Source organism: Myotis davidii, unplaced genomic scaffold (assembly GCF_000327345.1).
Source record: "Myotis davidii unplaced genomic scaffold, ASM32734v1 scaffold187, whole genome shotgun sequence".
Taxonomy (NCBI): Eukaryota; Metazoa; Chordata; class Mammalia; order Chiroptera; family Vespertilionidae; genus Myotis; species Myotis davidii.
Genome location: NW_006383018.1, coordinates 6,925,317 through 6,938,960, shown reverse-complemented (window position 1 = coordinate 6,938,960; position 13,644 = coordinate 6,925,317). Strand labels below are relative to the sequence as shown.

General features: G+C 41.1%; 1 long non-coding RNA gene across 1 annotated transcript in view; it reads right to left on the bottom strand.

Annotated features, from left to right (window-relative positions):
• Nucleotides 1–9,860, bottom strand: part of LOC102752937 — a 27,552-nt gene extending 17,692 nt beyond the window's left edge. The window contains exon 1 of the long non-coding RNA XR_436504.2: nt 9,135–9,860. This is a non-coding gene — a long non-coding RNA (uncharacterized LOC102752937). The remainder of the gene's footprint in view (nt 1–9,134) is intronic.
• Between the last annotated feature and the right edge of the window lie 3,784 nt (nt 9,861–13,644).

Sequence of the window (13,644 nt, the reverse complement as noted above, 5' to 3'; positions counted from 1 at the left end):
CCTGCTGAGATTCTGACTCATTGTCCAAAGCTTTATTACAAAACTTGACTTGTTTGCTTGTTCATTCATTCATTTATTCTTTCATTCATTTTAAACCTATTATTATATACCAGGTACTACGTTAACCAGTAGGATGATAATGAAGAATAAAATTTGACCTGAGCTCTCAAGACCCAGTGTAGTCCTATAAGTGATAGTCAATTGGCAATTACCAAATACTTAACCTGTCTGGGATTGCTTGTCAGCTTAGTCCTGAAAGGAATTAAAAAGAATGTGAGTTTCAATATGTTGGCAAAATGAAGGCTCCTCCACTAGACTATAAGCTTTTTTAGGGCAAGAATTGAATCTTGTTCATGGAATTCTTTATAGCTCTGAGCACAGGAAGCACATAGAACATATGTTCAATAAAATGTTGGTGAATTTTTTGGAATATCGAAGAAGAGAATCTATAGCAATGGCCTGGATGTAAATTGTAGGTACCAAGAATAGGGACTTTGGGACCAGTTATGGGTTTGGCATCTGATATAGTTCCACTTAGTAACCAGTGACAGTCCTTGCCCTATCATATATATTAATTCATTTCAAAACATATGTGTTTAGCACCTATGATATGCCAGGGTATGTGCTAATGTGAAATTTGCATTTCAGAATATTGCGTGAGCTACATATTAAATGGGGGATGGAAAGGGTGAGAGATATACCACTTAGGAAAGCTTTTGCAGTAATCCAGGTGGAAGATGGCCTGTAGTCAGTGTGGGATAGTGGAAAATGCATAAGCTGGAGAATCCACTAAGACTTAGCTCTAAAACTTACTATCTATGTGACTTTTAGCAAGTAACTATTTTACATACCCCCCCACACTTTATTTTGCAAAATGGAGTAACATGGCCTATCTGATATCAAACTTATAATACTGTATTAAGCTGCCAGGTATTTCCTGACATACATTTAAATGATTGTCCCTATTGCTATCAGTAATACTCCTTCCTCCATACTTGTATTTCCTCTCCTTTAATGTACAACTTCATGCTTTTAAATAAGATCTTTTGTTACTGTTGTTGGTCCTCTTTATCTCTGGATTGTGTATGGCAAAGGTTCCTCCTTTCCCCTCTTCTGCCTTTGTGACTCCTACAGTTCTCCCAGAATGTTCTCGGCCATTACAAGGTTACCTCTGAAGAAGTTGGTTCTGTGGAACAATCTATTCCAGGCTGGGCAATGTTATAACCAATGAAAATCAAGCTTGGTAAGGACAAAAATCTTTGCTTCCTTCCCTTTGGGAATTTTCTGGTAACTGTATTCTCCTCTTCACACTCTCGGAATGCAACACTGGTATTATCCTTGGCTAACCTCAAGGCTCTTTCTTAAGAACTAGTGGAGAGGGACTTTGTATTTTGTTACAGACTAGACCTTATTTTCACTCTGGGACTATTCCAAAATCATGTCATATTTTCCTTTCTGACATCTCTAAAACTCATCTATTCCCATTGGTTTCCAATAGCTAAAATTCATTCCCATATTTTGGCCCTCTTTTTCTTCTACTCCTTATAAGTATGTCCATTGTGGTCTCTATTCTTGAGTTCTGTCTCTGTTGAAGTCATCTCCTTGGTGCCTTCATTATGACATCCTTTGCAAATGCCTTCACCGATTTCTCTCATTTGCATTAAATCTGGATGTTAGGGACCTTCACTGCTCTTCATTGCCTAATTATTTTTCCCCTGCTGGTCTCCTATATTTTTTCTTAATGTGTTCTTTTTATTTCTCTCATTTACTTTTTGTTTTCTTAGGCAATTTTCAAGTTGTTTCCTCCCCAGCCATGAACATTTTCTTTCCTTTTTATGTGCCAAACCCAACCGCAAACTAGTTGTATCCAGAAACTCCTCTCTAATTTCTCTCATGGCTTTCTTCTCACATTTGCTAATGTCTCCCTCTTCATGTTAATGGTCTTTTCTTTATCAAGTGATGCTATGGGTATGCTAGTATAATACAGTGTATCTATACACTCTTTTGATAAAAGCAAATCTATTATTTATTAAGGAAGGTCTTTGCTATTAGTTGATTTAAGTCTATTCTCTTGCCTCCATGGCCATTGCCTTGTGTAGGGTTGACTATTGCAATGTCCTCCCACTTCTCATTGCCTCAGTTCTCTCTTCCAGCTATTTCACACTTCACAGTGTTCTCAGAGATGTCTTTCTGATGCCTTCCTCTTCTTTTAAAAAAAATTCTCACCGGAACCGGTTTGGCTCAGTGGATAGAGCGTTGGCCTGCGGGCTGAGGGGTCCTAGGTTCGATTCCGGTCGAGGGCGTGTGCCTGGGTTGCGGGCACATCCCCGGTGGGGCATGTGCGGGAGGCAGCTGATCGATGTTTCTCTCTCATCGATGTTTCTGACTCTCTATCTCTCTCCCTTCCTCTCTGTGAAAAATCAATGGAATAAATTTGAAAAAAAAATTCTCACCCAAGGATATGTTTTTTATTGATTTTGAGAGAAAAGGAGGAAGGGAGAGGGGGAGAGAGAGAAGGAGAGAGGGAGAGAGGGAGAGAGAGGGAGAGATTGGTATGAGAGAAACCTCAACCAGTTGCCTCCCACATGCTTCCTGTCTGGGAACTGAATCCCCAACCTTTTGGTGTATCGGACAATACTCCAACCAACTGAGCTACCTGGCCAGAGCACCTTCCTGTTCTTAAAATAAAATAACAGAGCTTTTGCTTTCCCTGGCTTGTAGAATAATATTTACCTTCTTTAGTGCAACAAGTATCTTCCTCATCATTCCAGACTCACTCTGTCACGTTCTTACCCCAGTCCTAAATTCCAATCACATAGAACTGCTTGGGGAGGTGTTTTACTATATACAGAGGTCAAGAGTGACTTCTACAGGCCCAATCTAGTTTGTAGAATTATTTGCCATTTTTTAAAAACTGAAAGATTTCATGTAAAAATCTGTTTTTCTAGTTTCTCTCAGAAAATATGGCAATACTGCACCATGTCCCCACTTGATAACAGAGGGTTGGCATTGAATGGTGGCTGCCCCTTTAGATGAAGTGGGCTTTTCTCCAATTTGCCACAGTTTCTGCCACAGCCTTTTGTATTCTCAACATTCAAGCAAAGTATCATTTGCTATTTATCATTGCTCTTGTGCTTTGTTTGGCCTTATAGTATTAAGAGAAAATTTTACCCCATCTCATAGATAAAGAAAAGATGGAAAGTTGCTGTTTTGCATTTCAGGAAATATATGGGGCCCACTTCGTGCTTTCATACTCCTGGCCCCTGTAGGTATCTGAGTTTGGATCTCTGACAAAGTGGCTTAACACTAAGGGTCTGTGTTCAAATTCTGACCCCATCACTTACTAGCAATGTGGCTTTGGGCAAGTTATTTAAGCATTCTCTCTGCCTCACTTTTCATTTCTGTAAATTGGGAGTTTTTATGAGATGATCTTTGTAGAGAATTTAGTAAAGGGATGGGAACATAGAAAACATTAAATAAACTTAGCTACATTTTTATCACTATTACTATTATTTCTGCAAAATCTAATGGTGGGAGTATCAGATCCATGAAGGGCATGGTTTTGGGCAGAGTCTTTAGGCACCTGTTTAACCATACCTCTCTAGCTTTCAATTTTGCCACTTACTAGCTATGAGCCTGGTCAAGTTATTTAATCTCACTGTGCTTCAATTTTACCATCTGTAAAAATATTAATGATAACACTTACTAGTAAAACACTAGTATCCGCATCTTTGGTTATGATGTATCATCTGAGATAACCATGTATACTGTGTGTATTATGGGTGTCTGCCACATAGTAAGTAGGCAGTAAATGGTAGCTATTATTGTCACCAGCTGTCCTGGCAAAATTTTGCCTCTGTTGAGGACTCAGGAGCCAGGTCACCCCCCTGTATGTGCTATGTGGTGCTTGCACATTGATACAGGCTTTTCAAAAATTGAGATATAATGGGGGGGGGGATGAGGACACATTTGTAATACCTTAACTAATAAAAAAAATTGAGATATAACTCACATACCATGAAATTCACCCTCTTAGAATGTACAATACAGTGGTTTTTAACATATTCACAAAGTTGTGCAATCATCACAACTATCTAATTCCAGAACATTTCTGTCATTCCTCCAAAAGACTCTTTAGCTGTCATCTCTCAGATCTACCCTCCAGCCCTTGGCAACCGCTAATCTGCTTTCTGTTTCTATGGATTTGCCTATTCTAGACATTTTATATAAATAGAACCATATAATAGACAGCTGTACATGGGCTTTAGCCTGTTTCCCTGAAGAATAAAGCTGCATCCTTTTCCAGAAAACAAATTCCTACTGGGAAGAGGAATTCCATCTTATTTATGTAGGAAATAAAAAGTAGGAAGCTAGCATCGCCCAAGATTGACCTCAGAGGAACAAAACCAAACAGACATGGGTTTCAGGGGCCCAGTTGAGTAGCCAGGAATGCTGAGGGGCTGCAAACCATGAATATAGAATACAACATCCTAATTCCTGTGGATTTTTCTCAGCTCAGCCTTAAAAAACACTATAAGAATCTTAAAAGTCCATTTGTGGATTCACCTGTAGTTGGTTAAAAATACAGGTTCTGTGCTCTTCCTCGGGCTCACTGAATCAGCACCTCGGGGCGGTAGGATCTGCTACAAGATTCTGCCAGGCAATGGGTATGGAAAACATTTAATTGCATGGGACATGCCTGTATGACACTGAGCTGTGGTGTTGTGTTCCATCTTCAAGGACACTGCTCTGTCATGTTGATACTCTTCTTAAGTATACATGTCTAATCTCCCTAATAGATTGTTTACAACCAGGCCTTACTTTGCTTTGTCCATCTCAGCCCTGGGTACAGTCTTACTCAAAGTAAGGGCTCAGCACTGTGTTGGAAGATTGATTATACAGGAACCTGGAGGGTATTGCTGCGATATTGCTAGCCACAAAGTCATTAAGGTCAACAGGGCCTAAGAGGAAATCTTTCTTGTGCATTTTAATCATTCTTTGTTTGAGGCTCTGGTTTGCCTTCAGGGCTCTGACTTGTGCACCAATGGTCACAGCCTTTTGATCTTTAGGCTCCAGTAGATGTCCCCAGCAGTCCCTCAGGGGGACCTTCAACTGGCTGCATGGTGCTGATAGGTAGAGGAACAACAAGTGAAGCAGGTAGGGGTGGTTCCTACACTCACTGATCAGAATCCCCCAGGGAATGAGCTAACATTCCTGTGTCTCCCTGGACTTAATGAGCCGGATTGTTGTCCAGGAAGGGGAAATCGCTACTCATACTACCCAAATACTGCTCTTAGACCCACTGAACCAGACTGTTGTCTAGAAATGGAAATTACTACTCAGATACTACCCAAATATCGCTCTGGAGTTTGAAGAACATGATCTTCCTGTCTGTGTCTGGAGCAAAGACAATGTGTTGTGCTCATGGGGACTTACTTGGGCAGGGCTGTGGACTGGGATTTGGGAGACCTAGGCTCAGTCTTGGCCCTACATTTTAGTCAATTCTGGTGTTTCACTAGGTAGGCCACTCGCTTTTCAGTTTGCTTCTTTGTAAAGTGAGAGATTTGGAACAGGGTTAGATACTGGAATGCAGACAAGATCACTGATACCTGTAGGTGCCTTTTCTACAGGCTCACATGTAGAGGCTCCTCCTTTTTGGGTGCTGTGAGGATATAACTACTATCTCAGTCCCAGGTTAGCAGCTGTGTAATGTCATTGGAGGCAAAGTTGCTGAAGCCCACTGTTCAGAGGTTTGGTAGTTGGTGTGGATTGGTCGTGAGATTAAACAAGCATGGGAAGCCCCTCCTCTTTCCTTGCTCGCTTAACCCCTCCTCTCTCTTCTTCCCATATTCCAGTAGTTAAAGAGTTTCATGTAGATGAGCTCCATTTTTAAATTGCAAATATCCCATGGGCATGTTAAAGCCACCAACTGTTAATACTCTAGGATTTGAGTAAATCTAGCTATTGGAAGACTTTCAGTTTAACTGGTATTCTAAATTAAAGAAACTTGAGTGGGTGGATAACAACACATGTACACTGGGTTCCTGGAGCTTGAGGAAAGGACAGAGGGCACATCAAGGAAGGGGGTGGAAGCCAGTCACTGATTTGGTGGTTTTGCCTGGCACCTTGGCAATGGTGCTATAACACATTTCCCATGGTGCTTTTGGAAGAAATGCCCTAAACTAGTGATGCTTCATCTGGACCACTGTGTTATTTTGTTAATGACTTTAGGAAATAGTCATTTTGGTCGCCCAGGAACTGGGTAAGGCATGGGTCACTATGCTTTTAACTTTTCACAGGATCTTAAATCCATGTTTTTCTCCAAAAATAATTATTTACTTAGCTCCCACTCAGGCCAGCCCTGTGAAGCACTGTGAGGAAGCAGAGGCTGTTTTGGGATGGTCTTTCCTTTTCTCCCTGGCCCACTCATTTTACATCTTTTCTGCATGCAGATTTAATTGTATGCAGTTACAATTACACTTTTTTCCCCCTCTTTCTTTGGGACAGCAAAGCAAATGCAGGAGTGGGGAATCCTCAGGCATGCTTTCCGTGTTCCCAAGTCTCCGCTGCATTGTCTGGAAAACCACAGACTTCGTGTAGATGCCAATGAATCCGTCATCGGGTTTTCTTTAAGCCGCGTATTTACCAAGATCCTCACTTGAGCCATGGCTTAACTTTATAATCTTTGATTTATAATTTTACAGTTGCTGAGACAGAAAGAAAACCCACTCCTTTGGAGGAGCATGGCCTTTTCCTATATTGCTTCGCGCGGCTGCCACTGAGCTTCTTGAAACCTGGCCCCTGGACACCATCAGCAAGAAGACCTCGGGATGGGCTACCTACCCCTGAGAAAAGAAGAACAGCAACTGCAGTTTCAACTAAATTGCCTTCTTCATTCAAGTAATGGCTGCCAATGGGGTCAGATTAAAGACAGACCAGTTGGACAACTGCTTGGAGAACTAACTGATAAGGGCACGGAAATGTCCATAGTGCGCTAACACATTCATGGAATACAAAAAGATGGAAATAATACCAGTACTTCTTTTAGGGCTGGAAGGAATGGTTTGATGAATTCCTTAGGGGTGGGAAGAAGGGAGTAATAAGAATATAGAAGAGAGTGGGGATGATTTATTGCAGGGCTCCTGTTTTTCCTACTGGGATATAAAAATTGGGAGCCCCAGCTGGACTGTTTGTAACCATGGTGGGTAGGCAGACTACCCTAGTGGTCATTCTGCTTTGTTCTCCCCCATGCAGAGCTCAGCAGGTCCTCTAGCAAAGACCCAGTAAGTAGTGGCTTGAAGGAGACCAATTTATTAGCCTACATGTCTCTGTTCTGCACTCCAGGATTTGAAAATGAAGAGTCATAAACTTCCTATATTTCAGTTCTAGGATGTTAGCCTTTAATGTCTATTCATTCACTTGTGGGTGAGAGTTGTTAACAGAGAAGATCAAGTCAAATGAAGCTTGAACTCTTTGCCGAAGCATTGGGAGATCAGACTCTGTGTTGAATTAATTAGATCATTGGCGACACCATGTAGAGTTTGTCTTAAGAGTGATATTGCTGGCTATTTGTAAATGAGGACATCAAGAAATGTTCTTGGAATCTTGAACTATGAAACTGGTAGTCATGTTCAATAATTCAACAAGTTGTTAAATAACAGCTGGACACTGTGGAGACCTAGGAGCAAGACAGACAAGGTTCCTACCTCATGAAACTTATATTTTTGCTTTCTCTTAAATGTGAAGAGCAGTGGCCACAGCAAACAGTGGCCAGAAATATTTTTTTGAGCCCCGGTTTCCAATTAGTCATGCCTAGGGGCCATGCTATTATAAGACATATAAGCTGCATTCTAGTAATGCCCTGTGAACCAGCGTGGACTGTTTCCCTAGCAAGCAGTATAAAGCTTCATGGTGTCAAGGGAAGGGGCTCAGGTTAGGAAAATGCTCCTGGGGAGGGGAATAAGAACGGACAGAATTCAGAGACCAGCTATCATGTTTTATGTAGGAAAACTGCAGTGTGAGAAATGTTGGTCTTTATTCTAATGATAACAAGCTATGTGATTGTGGGCAAGTCACATCACAATCCACTCAGAGGCTTCTTGGGTGACTCCAAGACCCTTTCAAGCTCTAAAAATGTTAACACCAGGCCCCAGACTACTAGACAATTTGTGGTTGCCAACTGTTTCTAACTCCTGTTCCTAAGCTGCCAGGTCAAGTGGATCTGCACTTGACAGGCTTTTTTTTTGGGGGGGGGGCAGGGGGCTGTTTATCAACCTTGTAGGATATAATGAGTCTGCCTTTCCCCTTTGGAGTTGAGAAGGTTCTAAAACATACCTGTAGAGCCCATAGCAGCTTCATTCCCTCCTTCATCCTTTCTTCTACCCCTGCCTTTCTTCCTCTCCTTTCCTTCATCACATTTCTACTAAGCATATACCATGTGCTCTGTGCCAGGTGTATGATAGGTTTGCAGATCCAAGGTAAACCTGACATTTTCCTATACTCCAATGTGAATCCCATGTAAACGACTTCTCATTTTTGTTTTTTCCATTGTTAACAATTCTATTTGACATATATCTCTAAGTGTAGCAAGTTTATAGAAAAATAACCTATGAAATCTCTTAATTAGAATTGCTGACACAAACTGTTTGGTTTGAGAATTTTACCCTGGGAAATAGTTTTAGAGACTTCAATGTCTGGCTTAAATGGTGGAATTAATTACTTTTGACTCTCAATTTCACTTCCCATTTGAGGTCAAGGAATGTATGGATACCTCTGGTTAATGCCTATAACTCTCCATAGCCAAGAGCTTTAATTTTCTCTTTTGTTTTCATTCTTTGCACATGTGCAACATTAATAAATGGATTGATTAGTGCTTCATCTCTTCTCCTTGACCTTACTTCCCTTCTTGTAAATATGCTAAAAATAGTGTAAAGTTCATAAGATCGGATGGCTGCCAGGACTTAGGAGAGAAACAAAGGGCCTAGTAACTCAAATAAATGAAAAATCGATCCCAGAATAAATGACAGCATATTCAAATACCTTAGTGCAGTGTTACTCCCATTAAGCAGAAACAGTATCAGTAAATCTATATGACTCTAAGCATTGTAATGAAAAGGGGACTATTTTTTTCTTACGTGCTGAAGGAGCTGCAGTAGAAGAGGAAACGTTGTCAACCATCTCGTATTTCCAAATATCTGGACATTGGCCATTGTGAAGACAGAGGACAGATGATGGACTGGCCTTCCCACCTCTGCTTTGGATAGTCAAGTCCTGCAGCTCCAGTCATCGACTTTAAGGCGATTTATATTTGTTTTTCCGTCCCTCTTGAGAGAAAACAAAAATCTCATTTTTCAGAGCAATTAAAACTCTTTTGCTTCAGCTCGGGTGAAAGAATTAGAAGTCCTGTCTCCTTGTATATAATTGCATGTTTCATTTTTCTTGTTTTACTGATTGACAGAAAACTGATAAACGAAGACATCTCTGAATCAGGGATGGATGTGCTCTCTTGGTGCCCCCACTGCTAATTTGTTTGACTATTTTGCAGCATTTCTTACTCTGTAATGGAAAGATTTATTAAATATGAGGGGCACAAAGCTTTCTGAATACTAATGAACTTATTAGCCAAAATTTAAATGTTCTTTCTTGTCATGAATGCCTGTCTCACTTAACGGGATCCAAATTGAATAATGAAGAAAATTAGACTATATCATACCCTCCAGAGAAATTGTGTGTGAATTATAATAGTGAGGGGGAAAAGGGTCATATTTTAGAAAAAAATTGTAGAAAAAAGGGTCCCATATGAAAGGATTAACACAGAGGAACCTGATTCTTTTCAAAGCAACAGTGGGCTTTCCCACTGTATAGGCAATGTAAAACTTTGGCTAGCTTAGAATGACAGTACAGTCATAATCACATGAAAATGAATATTAGGATTTGGTGGTTTCAATTTACTAAACTTTTTCTGGTGTAAGACATCATATACCTATGATGGAATAGGAAAATCAATAAGCTTTGAAAAGTGAACATAGAACTCCAGAGAAAGACAATAGGCAGCTAGTTCAAGTTGGAGAAATTACCCCAATTTTTCCTTTCATCATGGCGTAGTAATGAGCTGTCCCTGGGTCAACGTGTTTACCTCCATTGCCTTGGGGTCATCACTAACAAAGTCGGTGATCATGATGCTTTTCCTTTGCCAGCACCACGATGACATTTCTTTTGCCCACAATGAAGGGCATTGTGGGAACAAGAAGGCCACCCTCTTGACCTGAGAGACAGGCTGTGAGAATTGCAGCAGCCATACAAACTGCTGAACTTGGTCAGGGTCAGAAATACAGTGTGTGTGTGTGGAGTAAAAGTGATAGTGGGCAAGCGAGGGAGAATACAAAGGTGAGATTGCAAAAATGGGAACTGGCCCCTATCAATTGAACTAGGAAGGTATCATTGGAAAAAGATGAGATGAGGAAGGATCCTAACATGGACAAAATAAAGGGAAGTGTCTCTAGAGATGCTAAAATCATTTATCCCGAGATTTCAGGAGGAGGAAAGGAAGATCAAAAGAAAAAGAAAGAAGGTCCTGAAGTTTCCAAAACAAAACACAAACAAAACATTAATAAAACAACCATCACGCTCTTCTAGGAAGAGAGGCTGAGCACTGCCAGAAAGTTTGATGGCAGCAGGATTTGCATTTAGGGATTTACTTTAAATCCCTGAGAGAAAAGGTTCAAATGACATAAATTCATAGGACATTACTATGTGTTTTTGGCCATGGTTCAGTTGCTAAAGGAACGAAGAATGGTCAATGCTTTACAGATGTACACCATCCAACTGTGAAGTCTTTCACTTGAGATCTGTATCCCAAATTAACTAGAAAAAAGACCTCGTATATTTGATTGCCTCTGTGGGAAGACTTGAGAACGATGATTTCCCCCTTGGAATGAAAATTGCTATTAAAAATTAACCAACAGTTGTCAAAGAGGAGGAGAGGGGTGACTGGATGAAAGAAAGCGAAGGGATTAGCTAAAGAACATATATGCCTGACACACAGACACAGACAACAGTGTGATCATAACCAGAGGGAAGGGGTGTGGGGGCTGGATGGAGGTGGGCAAATAGTGTCAACAATAAAAATAAAGTAAGAAAAAACTAAGTAAATAAATAAGAAGAGAGTCTGGGAACATTAAGATTCATCACCATTTCAAACCATGACCTGCACCTTCAGAAGAAAAACAAAAACTTGGAACTCTGAAAGCAGAAGAAGCGGGACGAGAGATGACTTATGGATTGGGGGCAAGGAAGGGGGAACAAATGCCACAAACCAACTAAGACTACACAGTTTGTGAGAAAATTAAATAAACAACAGAGTTGGAAGGATAATGAGGGTAATGAGGAATATGAGATAATAAGACATTTAAAAATAGGAAATTACTAGGGAAAGCGAGGATGAATGATGAATTACATGGATGATGATTAAGGCTAGGAAGCAGGGAGGTAATGGGGATGGAAAGCAAAACGTGACTAATGCCTGCAAGAGGCAAGTCTGAACCCCTGGTAGAATGTCTCCCAACCTTTGGAAAACGTGTACAATCTAGAAATAAAGAAAGACAAGATGAAAAGAGTTCATGGTCAGCATGAAATTGCCAGGACAACAGAGGAAGCAGTAGTCCTCAGGAAGGAAAGCATTCTAGGGAAATGCATTAGTTTATGTTCTCCACTCATCTGTGAATAAAACTGTCCTCCTCTCCCTTTTACAAAAGGCCAAATTATAAAATGAACACTATGAAAGGAAAGAAAGCTAATATGCATTATTGGGGGGAGTTGAAGAAGAGATTGCATCTAGAACCACTGAAATGGGGACTAAATAAGCAAATCTGTCCATAGCCTTTTCTATGAAAATGTTGAAATTCAGCCTCTTACTGAAAGAACTGGAGAAAATTTATCCAAATGGAAATGTGGGCAGTGATGGGGAGGGTGGGGAGGGTAGTTTTAACTGTAGTAAGTATTTTAGAATGTATTCCCTCAACCTTTTTTCCTCATAAAAATGAGTGAGTTAAAAAGCTTCTGAGTATGGCTTTAAGCACTTGGATGAGAGGATTGATAGCAATGTAACATATATATTCCTAGTAGTAGAAATAAGATTGATTTTTCAAGATGATTAATGTCTGGAACGGGTCTAAATGCCCGTGCTTATCCTTGTGCTTTCGTGTGTTCATGCAGGGGAACCCTTTCAGCCAGACAGGACCAGACCCCCTTTGGAGGGAAGCTGATAAAGTAATTTAGGTGGAAAGGCTTAATGAGATAATGATGCTAAGGCCAGTTAACACCTAATAATAACATAACCACCAGGGATGATATTGTTGCTTATTAATTATAATGATGATGTGGAGGAAAGAGACAAGGTGGCACTCATTTAGCGGAGAGCACTCAGGAGTAAAGCTGTTATCCCAAAGGGCAAGTTGCAGTCAGTTAGAGTTAGAAGTAGGGTGACATTTAGCAGAGATGGAGATTGATGGCCACTGGGTTATACTGGGACCACAGAGCTGCAGGCCAAGCGGGAGGCAACAGATGCCTTCCGGATGGTAGCCAGGGCTGGAATGGAGACCGCTGTGGTTGCAGGGCTGGGCCGTGTATGGAGACTTCAGGCTGAGTTTTTGGCGCAGCCCGCGTGCCTTCGATTCCACAATGGTCATTCGTGGGCAGACGGGCAGGTGTCCAGAACTGGACTGGGTGTGCTTCCAGTTCTGTGACCTCCCCTCCACTCCACTTGGTCCTGTGAATCAGACTTGTAGTCCAGCTCTTCAATCAGGGTCAGTGCCCTGCCCTGTGGTGGGAGCCCGGAAGATCCTTGGGGCCTGTTTTTAAGAGGCACAGCTCTAGCCTTCATTTGCTGACTTGAGGGTAAGGTTTCATGGTGTTAGTCACCACCCTCATTCTGCTTCCTGAATTCCATGTGGGCCCGGGCACATCCATGTTCACCAGGGCAGGGGAATGGCAATATCAGTCCACTGCAGATACATGAATGTCTGTACTAGTTACGTGGGCAGGAGTCAAGAATTCCAGGGAGTAGCGTGTAAAAATACATGGAGCTTTTGGAAATTTTGTGAGTCCTTAAGGGAGGCATAGATGCTTAAAACTCAGGACCAGTCTGGGGAAACGGATTTGGAACACAGTAAGGAATATGAAATTCACCACCTTTTCCCTCACCGTGTGGGTCTCTATCTGGGCCCTAGAATCCAGGCTGTCAGGCATCATCCCTATGTCTTTTGCTGCCTTCTCTGCAACGATAGGGGATATTTTCTATCCCTTTCTGTGCCAATTATTTTATTAGCTGGATGAGGGCCATCTCGCAGGATTTTTCTTGTCTTCTGTGATGATGTCACTGATTTTCCGATAGAAAGGAAATAACATTCTCTATATAGACTTTTTGCAGCGGTTCTCAACCTGTGGGTCGCGACCATTGGAAAACACATATAGCATATCAGATATTTACATTATGATTAATAACAGTAGCAAAATTACAGTTATGAAGTAGCAACGAAAATAATTTTATGGTTGGGGGTCACCACAACATGAGGAACTGTATTAAAGGGTCGCGGCATTAGGAAGGTTGAGAACCACTGTAAGGAAGTATATTTACTTTTATTATTT